The sequence below is a fragment of the Zingiber officinale genome, chromosome 2A (assembly GCF_018446385.1).
Source record: "Zingiber officinale cultivar Zhangliang chromosome 2A, Zo_v1.1, whole genome shotgun sequence".
In the NCBI taxonomy this organism is placed as follows: Eukaryota; Viridiplantae; Streptophyta; class Magnoliopsida; order Zingiberales; family Zingiberaceae; genus Zingiber; species Zingiber officinale.
The window spans coordinates 93,001,402-93,014,739 of record NC_055988.1 but is presented as its reverse complement, the minus strand read 5'-3'; the positions used below and the strand labels follow the sequence as shown (position 1 = coordinate 93,014,739).

The following is a 13,338-nucleotide window of genomic DNA, read 5'->3' as shown; positions in this document are numbered from 1 at the left end:
GTGGCTATGTTGCCAACTTTCAGTAGATGGTCTTCAAGGTCAGTTGACCTTGTATATTCTCTGATCATCAGATGTTTGAAGTGAGGTGACAACTGATCGTTGAGGATTTCTTGAGAGAACTGTCTGTTGATCTGCTCGGGAGAGTCATCGAGTTAGGATGCTTTGCCTTTTCGCCTATCCCGGATAGGCACATTTTTAGAAGATGATCCTTGAGTCTTTTCAACTTGGCCATGCTCTTCTGAGGGCATGCAAAAAATGCCCTGTGATGCTGGATCGGCACGTTCGGTACTTCCTGGGTCGTTCTGCTCTGGCTCTTTGGGTTGGTGCTCTTTCAGAAGATGGAGAGTCGTCGGTCGGTGGTTCAGCTTGTGACCAGAAGGATCTTCCGCTCAGGCTCTTTGGTTAGCTCGCTGACATGTCGCTGATACAATTGGGTTGTTTGGTGCTCGACGCTTGGTAGTCGACTGCTATTTCTTGTTACTGCTGCACCATCTTTACAGCTCAGACATTTATTAGCATGTCTAGCTCTTTTGGGGTTAATGTTACTGTAGTGAGTCGTCCAATGTCTTCCATCTTCATGTCTTAGATGAAGGTGTAGTTCTCACAAACGGCGCCAAATATGATATTGTCTGAAAGCTGAGAAGATGGTCAGCTGGGAACGTGGCTCTATGGTTGACTGGAAGAAGACTACACTGTCCTACAAAATCAGGAGCGTTAATGTCAGGTCAGAGAAGGGGTCTCAGACATTAACACTCCAATGCTCAAATCAGTGATCCGTATATGAGGTGAAGAAGAACAGTGAAAAGACTATAACCACTATAAGAAAAAGTTGAAAGACAACACTTTTTATATGTTGCCTATGTGACTGAAAAATCGTTGTTAAAAGTACTGTTGTTAAAAGTTTGCTCAAAGACAACATTTAAAAAGTGTTGTTAGTTTTCTATAAAGACGATGTTTAAAAAGTATTATCTTTTTTTTATAAAGATAACACTTTTGCAACACTTAAAAAGCGTTATCTTTTTTAGTGTAACATTTTTTTTAATCCATAAAAAGATGTTGTCTTTTTTTTTTTTTAAATATGAGTATCAACAAACAGAAAATACAAGTACCCATAATCTTTTTTAAAATATAATTATTTAGTAAAAGATACAACTTCATACAATTCAAATAAAAAATATGTATACATAATCCATAAATTAACTTTGTATCCATATTAAGTCTATACAAAGCAAAAATCCTTCTTTGGAAAACATCCTTCGTTGATTGACTTATGATACTTTCCTTTAGGCCCAACCTCTCAAGTTCTTTAACACTGCCAATAGCTGGTGGTCTCGTTATAAGCTTTTGTACCTCCCAATAATTACTTTAACACTGCATTAAAATAAAAGTTTGGCGTTAGAGATTCTCTTATGATAAAACTTAGAAGTTCGAGTTCACATAAAAAACTAAGAAGCAAAGAATTAAGCTTAGCAAAATGTTTCTCAAGAACTTTCACTTGAGCAATCTTACAAGAACTACACAGAACTGAATATTGTTCATATAGTTATTTTGTAGCTAACCGATTAGGCATAGATAAGTATACTCCAATATGATAAGCAAACCATGTTTTTGATGTTTGAAATGTGATCAATGATTTATCAATGTTTTCTAAAATTCAAGTTAAACATAATATAATATAATTTATTGTTATTAATTTAACTCTTGCAATTATACAAATTAACATTGAATATATATATTAAAACCCTACTGATCAAAAAAGCCTCCCTACTCACAATAAGCAAGCATACTAATGGTCATGTAGGCTACAATACATAATAGCATATATATTAAAAGAACTAACCTCAATGTAGAATGCAATTTTTTGAGAGCATACCAGACACAGAAGAAAGTTCCAGGTATTGATGCAACAACCTGAGATCTGGTGAATTCCAGAGAAGCAACTGCAACTAGGAATATTGAATAAATGATTAGGAGAAAAATGACCATAGACCACTAGGACATGGGCAGTCCAGATATATACTTCAAGGAAAAGAATAATATCCCTAAATTCTTTAAACACAAGTCATTGCAATCTGGTTACAGTACAAAATTCTAAAATGAAGTACACAAGGCAAGAAATATGTTGGTCATTATGACATGAGAGATGAATGATAGATTTCTACATGTATAGTGTACGATCAATAGCATACTTTTCTTGTTTTGCAGAATAAGCATAAATTAATACATCCAGAAATTTCAATTTCATAGTTCAAAAATTGAGAAGTTACCAGATGGATTGTGCAATGACAGCTAATGAATAAAAGCTCACGAATTTTAATAACTTAAAGAGTATGTACATGCACCAAATGAAATTAACCAAAAAAAGAACTCCAAAAGTATTATTGTTGTTGGATAAGGACAAGATATAGAAAAGTGCACAACCAATCATACTTATCTACATAGACTTTTAGTACTGAACTTTTCATTTCAAATATAAAACAATTTTTAAAGTCTCAAGCTATGTCAAGCTAATAAATATAACACATCCACTAATTTGGCATGATGTTGAACCAAGGATAATAGTGAGAAAGAGAGTATAATGGAAATATGGAGCACGCCTAATGATGAGGTTATCATTCCAATGTTTCGGGAGAAAATGTTTTATTGCTGGTAATAATGTTACCCTGCATACTAGTTTTATCAACAATTGAGGTGCTCTTAGCTATAATAATAGTAAATATCATCAAGACAAATCTCATCTCAAAGAAAATGCAGCTACATACAAGAGAGCCATGATCCCAAGAAGAAAGAAGTAACATGTCAGTACTGCATTAACTAGATCTTTGGAGAAGAACTTGAAAAGAAGAAATAGTGATAACAATATTGATGACAAAAGATGAATAAGTCCGTCCTAACGCCCCATCAACCTGTAACAGTGACAACAACATTGCACTTCCAACAAAAAGAAATCACATGGCATATTCATTTAACATGGTCTTATGCAAATATTTCATGTTATAATATTATATAGTTACTAATTTAATCCAACAAACACTTCAAGCAAGTTATATATAGCCCACTAAAGAAGACAGAGTTCTCACTAAAGGTATGTTGGCTTGATTTGTTGGTGCAGGGAGCACCAAATGATCAAATTTAAGTTTTGATTATGGTAAAGGATTCAAAGTTAAGGTTACTTGTTGTCTAACAAGTGTGAATGAGCTTGTAGGAAAGTCCTAAGTGTTCTTAGGCAAAAGTCCTAGTGGATTCTAGGTAGGTGAAAAACCTTAGAGGAAGGTAACTATAGGTAAAGGAAAATTCTAGCTGCAGTTAGGTACAAAGTCCTGATCAAGGAGATTAGACGAAGTCTTGGCGGGTCGAGCATTTTGGGTGAAATCCTACAGTCGGAGACTCTAAGTGAAAATCCTGGTGGTCGCTGACTAGGTAGAAGTCTGAACGGGTTGTGGAGTGGACGTTCAGCATTAAGACCTAAAGTCTTGAATGCTAAGCAAAAGTCTAGATGGTATGGAGGACCGATCTAGCAAAAAGATAATTTCTCCTGAGAGGAATAGGTGACGACGCGTTCCCCGTTGAGGGAACAATAGGCCTCGATTCAACCTAGGGTTTCCGAGAAATCTGAAAGTCATAACCGGACAATCCAGAAGCTGTCAAATAATTTATTATTCATCTTTTATTATGCTAACTTTATTTTACAGGGTATATTTTGTTTGTGAACTAATATGCCTTGCAGGAAGGGAGATGCACAAGAAAATGCCCGGATGAACAGTGTCCGAGGCGCCTCCGGGGATTTTGGAGGCTCCTCGAGTGCCTTAGCCCAAGCTTCACGCGGAATGGAGCTGTAGGCGCCTTTCAGGCGCTTGAAGACACCTTAGACCAGGGATGGAAGGCGCCTTCCAGGAGCTTAAAGGAGCCTTCGAATGGATGAAGTTCACATAAAGCGGAGCTTATTGGCACCGCAGATTTAGGGATAGAAATCTGAGCTGGAGGCGCCTTCAATGGGGTTGAAGACACCTTCAACAACTCATAAAAGAGGGTCTCGAGCAGATGGTTGAATATACTTGATTTTCGCAATCTTTCTCCTACGCGCTGCTCCAAGAACAATCCTGCTACTCCACAACGCGACTCCGACGATCGGGCAACGCGACTCCGACAATCAACCGACGCAACTCTTGCGATCGAGCGACGCGACTCTAACAACTGAAAGCACAACTCTCCAGATCCTAAAATTGTCGATATACTTTACTTGTTGCAAAGTTGTAATTCAATATTTTTATAATATTCGAACTGATAGTGGATTGTCCAATGAAAGCGATCAATGATCGCAAGCCTTGGAGTAGGAATCGTCAAAGGCTCCGAACCAAGTAAAAATAAACTTGTTAGCATTGTTCTTTCTTCCTCTTATTCTTGCTCTTCTGCGACATTTTACTCGTTTATGTTCTCCGAAAAAGTGTGAAGAAGTCACGAGCGCTATTCACCCCCCCCCCCCCTCTAGCGTGCATTGATCCTATAATTGGTATCAGAGCGAGGTCACTTCTAATCGGTGAAACCACCATCCAAGTAAATTTTTTTGTGGTATTAGTTTTTAAATTTTTCGAAGTCGATTGGAATCAGTACAGTTGCCTCTTCCCGATCAGTTTTTTTTCGCAATCGAGTTTTCTTTTCAAAGCTGGTGCAACACCACTCGAGTTCGTTTATTTGTTTAACACTTTATTCTGCACTACTAAGCCAAGACCTAGTCTTGGGACAAGTTTTTTTTTGTGCAATAACTCTTTTTCAAATGGCCTACCAAGAATGGTATAGCACTACACGCTCTACTCTCTTCTTCGGCGAAGACTTCGACTATTGGAAGAGCCAAATGGAGTACCACCTCAAGACATATGTGGAAATGTGGATAATCATCCAGACGGGATTTGCATATCCCACTGAAGATGGAGTCCTCATCCTGTGCGACAAATGTGATGCACCAACCAGAAAGAAGATCGAGGCTGAAGCCAAAGTTACTCAGACTCTACAATGTGGCCTGACAAAAGAAGAGCTAAATCAAGTCCATCCATTTTCAAGCACGAAAGAACTATGGAAGAAGCTGATCTAACTGCACAAGGGAACTTCAGACACCAAGGTAAGTAAGCATGATTTGATTCTAAATAAACTATATAATATAAAAATGAAAGAATGTGAATCAGGAAGCCAACTTCATGCACGGAGTCAAGACCTACTCAATGACCTCCACACAATCAAACAAAAGGTGGAAAATCACTACGTCATCAAGTATGCACTCAATGCATTTCCGAGAAATACTTTGTGGGCATCCATGGTAGATGCTTACAAAGTTTCCAAGGATCTTTCCAGTAATTAAATTAGATGAATTATTTTTTGAATTCGAACTTCACGAACAAACTAATACTACTCGGGTCGAGAAAGGAATTACTTTGATTGCAGGAATGAATAGAACGCGGGAATCAAAAACCAAGTGTCGGACCGAACCCGAGTCGGAAGATGAACTGGACTCAGAAGATGATGAAGACGAGATCACTGCCAAGCTCGTCAACGTTGTACGAAAACTTTACAAGAAGAAGAAAGGATTCACCAAAAAGGAGCTCAGAAGGTGATCCAGTCAAAAATAGTGCAACCGAGTTCAAAAGCCAAGACCGAAGTAACTTGCTACGACTGCAACAAAAAGAGGCACATCCAAGCCAACTGTCTAGAAGGCACTGCAGGCGATGTGGGATAAATCCTCTTTAGAAGATTCTAATGAAGATGTTGAATAGACGAGCTTCCTCACACTTATGGCCCAAGAACAAGTCGGCAAATCTGAAATCGAGAGTGAGTCAGAAACCGAGTCCGAGAGAAGCTACGGATCCATATACATTTCTGAAAGGCCTAACCACGCTGCAAGTTCTTCTCAATAGATAAACTACATAACTTAGTAAACTATGTCATGCGTAAGTTAGCCAAATCCAACGTTCAGGTCAAGTCACTCTAAAAGGAGATAACAACCCTTAAGGAAGTGACTAACCCAAGCTCCTTGACTAAATTCATTCAGACTGGAACTTCAACTCAAGTCCAACAACTTGAGGAAGAAAATTCCAGCCTGAAAAGTTAAGTCAAGGAACTAAAGGATACATTAGAATGGTTCACACTAGGATTTAAAAATCTTGATTTGATTCTTGGAAAACAAAGAGTCGTATACAATAGAGTCGGACTTGGGTATAAGGCTAAACATAAATTTAAATCATATTTATCTCTTATTAATTGAACAAATAGAAGAATAGTCCAAGCATGGGTCCCTAAGTCTAATTTGATTAATCAAGTTGAACTTGGTTAATATTGGATCCCCAAGGATCAAATCCACTATCTCGATAGATCTTATCGAGATTATAATCTAGGGGGGAGCCAATAGAAAGACCATTTTTATCATTAGATAGACTTGTTTAATGTTGCTTTACTACTTTTATTATACATGCTCAGACTAGGGTAAATAAGGACTTAGGCTTGATTCACACTTGACTAGTTAGACCTTGGATTTTCAGAAAAGAAATTAAAGAAATTAAATATTCAATTTCTTTAAAAAGATTTGTCTAAAAGTGGTTGATGATCAAATACCCAAGAAGGTCTAATGCCTCTCTACAGCCTGGAAGTCAATTATTGAAATAAATATTTAATTGACTAACTGTTAAATATTAGTCTAACTCAAATGTAAATTAATTCTTAGATGTTAATCTAAATTGAAGATAAAATTAACCATCTCACAAAAAACTACAAGGTTCCCTGATTGACAATCTAGAAAATGGTGAGATAGACTTAGATAAAAATTAGTTATACTCAAATCAATTAACCTAATTCAAACTTAATCAATTAATCAATTAACTTAAACTAAAATTAATCAATTAACCTAATTCAAACTCAAACAATTAAATCAATTAACTTAAACTAAAATTAATCAATTAACCTAATTCAAACTCAATCAATTAATCAATTAACTTAAACTAAAATTAATCAATTAACCTAAACTAAAATTAATCAATTAACCTAATTCAAACTCAATCAATTAACTAATTAACTTTAACTTAATTAATTAACTTAAACTAAAATTAATCAATTAACCTAATTCAAATTTAATCAATTAATCAATTAACTTAAACTAAAATTAATCAATTAACATAATTCAAACTTAATCAATTAACTTAAACTTAAATTAATCAATTAACCTAATTCAAACTTAATCAATTAACTTAAACTTAAATTAATCAATTAATCAAACTTAAAATTAATTAAAAATTAAACTTAAATCAAACTTAAGTGAAACTCAATCAACCATCTCACTATCACTCATAGGTATAATATGATTGACAACCTAAATTGGATAAGATGGAGAATAAAGGGTTGACCTCAATCAATCTATTTTACAATCCTTTTAAATTGGATCTAAATCAAATATTTTATGTGAAGGAACATAACGATTTGGACCAATGGATGTTGGATAATGGATACTCCAGACACATGACTGGAAACCGATTGAAGTTCATAAAGCTAAAATTCAAAAACCTAGTGTCAGTTGCGTTCAACAATGATGAAACACTTAAGGTAATCGGAATAAGTAATATTGAACTGAGTTCCGATTTTGTTATTCAAAAAGTTCTATTAGTTGATAAATTTAATTTTAACTTATTTAGCATAAGTCAACTGTGTGACTCTGGATACTTAGTAACATTTTCAAACTCTGGGTGTTTAATTAAGAATGTAAAAAATCCTGAAATCACACTTAAGGAAATTAGGAAAAAGAATATCTACATAATTATCTATCAACTTCCTCAATCAAATGTCTTTTGACACAACAAGAGGAAATTAAATTGTGGTATAGAAGATTGGGTCACACTCATATCAGACTCATTTTAAAAATGAGTTAAAGTGGCTTAGTTAGAGGTCTACCTAAATTAAAAAATTTTAAAAATACAATCTGTAATGCTTGTCAACAAGGTAAACAAACTAAGTCATTCCACAAGTCAACAAACCTAAATCGAACTAAATCAAAACTTGAGTTCCTACACTTAGACCTATTTGATTCACATGGAGCCAAGTCACTAAGTAGAAATCAATACTGTTCAGTCATAGTTGATGATTACTCAAGATTTACTTGGGTAAAATTTCTAAAAACCAAAGATGAAACTCTTGAGATCTTTAAGACTTTTTGTAAGTTAACAGAAAATGAAAAGGATACCAAAATCAAAAGAATTAGAAGTGACCATAGAGGGAAATTTGAAAATCATAGGTTTAACGAATTTTATCAAACCAATGGATAAATTATGAATTTTCATGTCCTAGAACCCCCCAATAAAATAGTCTAATAGAACGAAAAAATAGAACATTACAAGAGGCCACTAGAACCATGTTAAACAAATATAACTTAAGTAACCAATTCTGGGCCGAAGCAATAAATACGGCATGTTATATTTAAAATAGAATATTAATCAATAAATTTCAAAATAAAACTCTGTATGAAAAATACTTAGAATGGAGTAATAATCATAGGATACTGTCTGGACTTCAGAATGCTTATGTCTGTACATCAATATAAGTCTGGGCAACTGCCAAGTTAAATTGATCAAGTTAAGTTATCAATTTTAGTCAAATTAACTGGAACACTTGCTTAACTTGACTAACCAAGTGAAAGCTATTATCTCATGGTAAATAGCTAGTAGCTAAAGGTTAGACATTTGTTTAAGGAAAACAGATGTTTGTTTTGAGGATTTTATTACCATGAACTCTCATGCTTGGACTCAAGGACCCTAAACTTAAAACACTTAATTAAATTTTTTTGGGGCATTAATCAAGGGAGAGTGAAAGGAGTTAAGACACTAAATTTTGTTTGGGTTAAATATTCTCTAAAGTTTTTTTTTAAAATTTCAAATATCCGTTTAAGTTTTTTTGAAGTGGAGTTTTATAAGGTTTAACTATTTTTTTTAAAAGAAAATTTAACTACTTTTAAAGCAACTTTAAATATTTTATTTGAAAAAGGAAGTTCAAATATATCTATCTGGAAAAATAAGTTTTTAAAAAAGTATTTGTAACCAAGTTTTTATGTACTTAATTAAGTTTTTTTAAAAAAAAAAATAAGTACTTAACTAAGTTTTAAAAGCTAAAGAATTTAGTTAAAAAAATTGTAAAAGGTAAAGAATTTAGTTAAATTTTTTTTAGAAAATCTTTCAAAAGTTAAGTATTTAGCTAAACTTTTAAGAAATTCTTTCAAAAGCTAAGAATTTACTTAAACTTTTTAAGGAAATCCTTTCAAAAGCTAAATTTTTTAAGTACTTAACTAAGTGTTTTAAATCCATTTCAAAACTAAATTTGTTTAAGGGGTAGCTTAATGCTATAATTAAAAATTAGATTATTTTTTCTATCCTTACAAATTAGTTTTCTCTTTAAGTTAGTACTTCTTTTTGATATATGTCAAAGGGGGAGATGAAGATGAAAGTTAAGTTAAGTATATTTTTTATGAAATGGGGAGCATAAGGGAGAGTGTGTATTTTTTATGCTTTTTATGTCAAATTGTTTTCTTATGCTCATGCTTAAGTTCTTTACATTATTGCTATGTTTTACTTAACTTTGAACCAGATTTTCATAATCAAAAAAGATGAGATTGTTGGTGCAAGAAGTACCAAACGATCAAACCTAAGTTTTGATTATGAAAAAAAGTCCAAAGTTAAGGTTACTTGTTGTCTAACAAGTATGAATGAACTTGTAGGAAAGTCCTAAGTGTTCTTAGGCAAAAGTCCTAGTGGATTCTAGGCAAGTGAAAACCCTAGGGGGAAGGTAACCCTAGGTAAAGGAAAGTCCTACCTGCGGTTAGGCACAAAGTCCTGATCCGGGGGATTAGGCGAAGTCTTGGTGGGTCGAGTACTTTCGGCGAAATCCTAGAGTCGGGAACTCTAGGCAAAAATCCTGGTGGTCACGGACTAGGTGGAAGTCTGGACGGGTCGTGAAGCGGAAGTTCAACATGAAGACCTGAAGTCTCGGACGCTAAGCAAAAGTTTAGACGGTCTGGAGAATTGATCTGGTAGAAAAAAAGTAATTTCTCTTGAGACGAGTAGGTGAGGACACATTCCCCATTGAGGGAACAGCAGACATCGGTTTGACCTAGGATTTTCAAGAAATCCGAAAGTCAGAACCGAATAGTCTGGAGGCTGTCAAATAATTTATTATTCATCTTTTATTGTGCTAACTTTGTTTTGCATGGTATATTTTTTGGTGGACTAATATGCCTTGCAGGAAGAGAGATGCACAAAGAAATGCTCAAATGAACAGTGTCTGAGGAACCTCCGGGGTTGTTAGAGGCGCCTCGGGTGCCTTAGCCCAAGCTTCGCATAGAAGGGAGTTAAAGGCGCCTTCTAGGCGCTTGAAGGCACCTTAGACCAGGGATGGAAGGTGCCTTCCAGGAGCTTAAAAGCACCTTCGAATGGATGAAGTTCATATAAAGCGGAGCTTATCGGCACCGCAGATTTGGGAATAAAAATCTGAGCTGGAGGCGCCTTCAATGGGGTTGAAGGCACCTTCAATAGCCCATAAAAGAGGGTCTCGAGCAGATGGTTGAAGATACTTGATTTTCGCAATCTTTCTCCTACGCGCTGCTCCAAGAACAATCTTGCTACTCCACAATGCGACTCCGACGACCGAGCGACGCGATTCCGACGATCGGGACGACCGAGCGACGCAACTCCGGTGATCAAGCGACGCGACTCCGACAACCAAAAGCACATACTCTCCAAATCCTAAAAGTTGTCAGTATACTTTACTTGTTGCGAAGTAGTACTTCAATATTTTTGTAATATTCGAACTGATAGTGGAATGTTCAACGAAAGCGATTAACGATCGTGAGCGATCAAAGGTTCTGAACCAAGTAAAAATAAACTTGTTAATATTAATCTTTCTTTCGCTTATTCTTACTCTTCCACTGCATTTTATTCGATCATATTTTCTAAAAAAATATAAAGAAACCACGAATATTATTTATCCTCCTTTATCCTCTAGCACGTATCGATCCTACGTGATTGACCTATAGCAACCAACATAAATAGTTAGATATGTCATAATTACATTAACATTGGGATTTACCTTCACAAAAAGTGGTGCTAAAGGCAAACCTGTAATGAAAATTTTAAAATATAAATATAAAGCATTCTAAAAGATTGGTAGACCATAACTAAATAAAGTTTCCGAATAAGATTTAATAGGAGAGTAAAACTTTAAATATACAAGCAACAGAGAAAAGAGCAAAACCAAAGGTACCATACCTAAAAGAGAAAAGATCACAACTTGTTCATGTGCTCTCATTGTATCAATTCAAGCTCAGTGGCAAGTCAGAATTATAGGTATAGTGTGATCGAATACAAGCTTGGAAGGAAAAGAAGTCCTTGTAAAACTTCAAATTTCAAGATTTCAGTAATAAATATAGCAATGGATTAGGGTGTCTTCCTCTCAATTTTAAGGCCTGCAAGGGGAAAAGTAAATTATAATCATAAAAAATGAACAGTTGGTTCTCATACAAATCAAACTCCCGTAGACAATTTGTAGCATTAACCAACACAACATCAATGAAATATAAGAATTTTAAATTTCCCACGCTGATAAAGAAAATAACTTGAGCAATAAGACAAGAGATCAAAAAACCTATTCCCTAGAAACATAAACAGATATGAAGATCAACCATACTCATTGAACTCTTCATGTGCAGCTTGGTCAAATTATAAAATCACCGCATTCAAGAAAGAATCAGAATGAACTAGCAAAAACCACTGGCATGCAGAACAATGTTGAATTCAACAGGTACTACCAAAACACCAAAGGAGCGAAGAGCACACCCCCAATATAAATGCGGACCGTGTCGAGCGAGTTGCCGAAAGGTGACCCCGACCATGCCACCGATGCCCCTCGACCACGAACTCCCTCCCCCAACTATTCGCTAATAGCTCCGGCCAGAACTCCATGATCTTCTACTCTCATGCACACCTCCCTCTTGCCCTAAAAAAACATGCACGCCAAAGGGGGAGTCGATCCTGAAACCTACCAAGGATGTAGCTTTGCGCACTCAATCACTTACTTGTACCTATAGACAGGCAGGGATGGAGACGAACGAGGAAGGGAGGCGAAGACGCTGGTTCTCCTCCTATTGTGCTTGTGCTAGGATCGAGAATGGGGGGGGGAGTAGCGATTTAGAGATGAGGAGGGAATAAAAAACACCTCATAAACAACCCTTTTTAAAAAAGTGTTGTCCTTCATCCTAAAAAAAATATTAATAGACAATGCTTATTTAAAATAAGCATGGTCTTTAATAAGAAATTTAAAATATAGACAATGTTTTTCATTAAAAGAGTTGTAAAATTAAAAATGACAATGTTTTTTTAAAAAAAATGTTATTTTTTAAGTGCTGTGAAATATCAATTTTCTTGTAGTGAGCAATGAGTGCATTCAAAAATAAAGTATCATATACCTTCGTTTGTGGATGAAAATCTCTTTATATAGTACCTACTGTAGCGTTTGTACACCCATCCTAAAGCATATGCACATTTTCTAAAGCATCCTAGGAAAAGACAAATCGAAAAGTGTCCCTGACACCTTTCCATAACCAAGCACGCAAATCTTTAATGTGACATGCTAGTAGCTTCTAAAATATTATTTGCTTGCTGGACATTCTCTGTTGTCGGTGACACAAACTTCCAAAAGAGTACAGTAAGGTATGTTTGTGGATCACGTTATAAGACGACCATATGCCACTCAGCCGGGACATTACCAGCTTAGTCGTACTTAATGGACCTATCAGACTATTCTTCACTCAGCCTTACTATTGACAGATTGGCACTTAACCTCAGCTACAAGGTCCGAATGAAGGTTGCTCGGATGGTCTGGTCGGCCTTACACGTCCGACCGGCTCTAGAATCCCACTCAGCCACCCACAGTTCACGGTTTCATAGTCCACTCAACTCTACGACTTTGACCGTTTGACTTTGACCTCCACGTCAGCCGGTCTTTCTTGGATATAAGTGATGTGAATGGAGAAGAGGTGGAAGAGGAAAGAAGTTCCATTGTGAATGAGACTTTAGTCTCATATTGGGAGTTTCTTGGCATTTTGGTTGGTTTATATTGATTCACATGCATTGAGGATGTGAACAAATGCATGGGGAGAGGCTCTCTCTCACGCGTGGGTGCGCAGGGGGGTGCAAATCTAGGGCCCGAGTTGCACTAAATCATGGTGACTTGTGTGCAAGCACGACCTACGTGGGTCGAATGCTGGACCGATCAGTGCAAAATTTGTCCAAGTGGAACAACCAACATTTTGCCACGTAAACC

The 13,338-nt window shown here is 35.9% G+C and overlaps 1 long non-coding RNA gene across 3 annotated transcripts; it reads right to left on the bottom strand.

Annotated features, from left to right (window-relative positions):
- Nucleotides 1-1,114: 1,114 nt before the first annotated feature.
- On the bottom strand, nucleotides 1,115-12,218 carry LOC122041548. 3 transcript variants are annotated; one of them, XR_006129007.1, is made up of 5 exons: nucleotides 12,098-12,218; nucleotides 11,853-12,012; nucleotides 11,286-11,482; nucleotides 1,841-1,946; nucleotides 1,115-1,371 (listed from the first exon to the last, which is right to left on the bottom strand). It is a non-coding gene; the product is annotated as an uncharacterized LOC122041548 (long non-coding RNA). The 3 variants fall into 3 exon arrangements; XR_006129005.1 differs by having other exon boundaries at nucleotides 12,092-12,214; XR_006129006.1 differs by having other exon boundaries at nucleotides 1,874-1,946; nucleotides 12,092-12,214.
- Nucleotides 12,219-13,338: the final 1,120 nt, after the last annotated feature.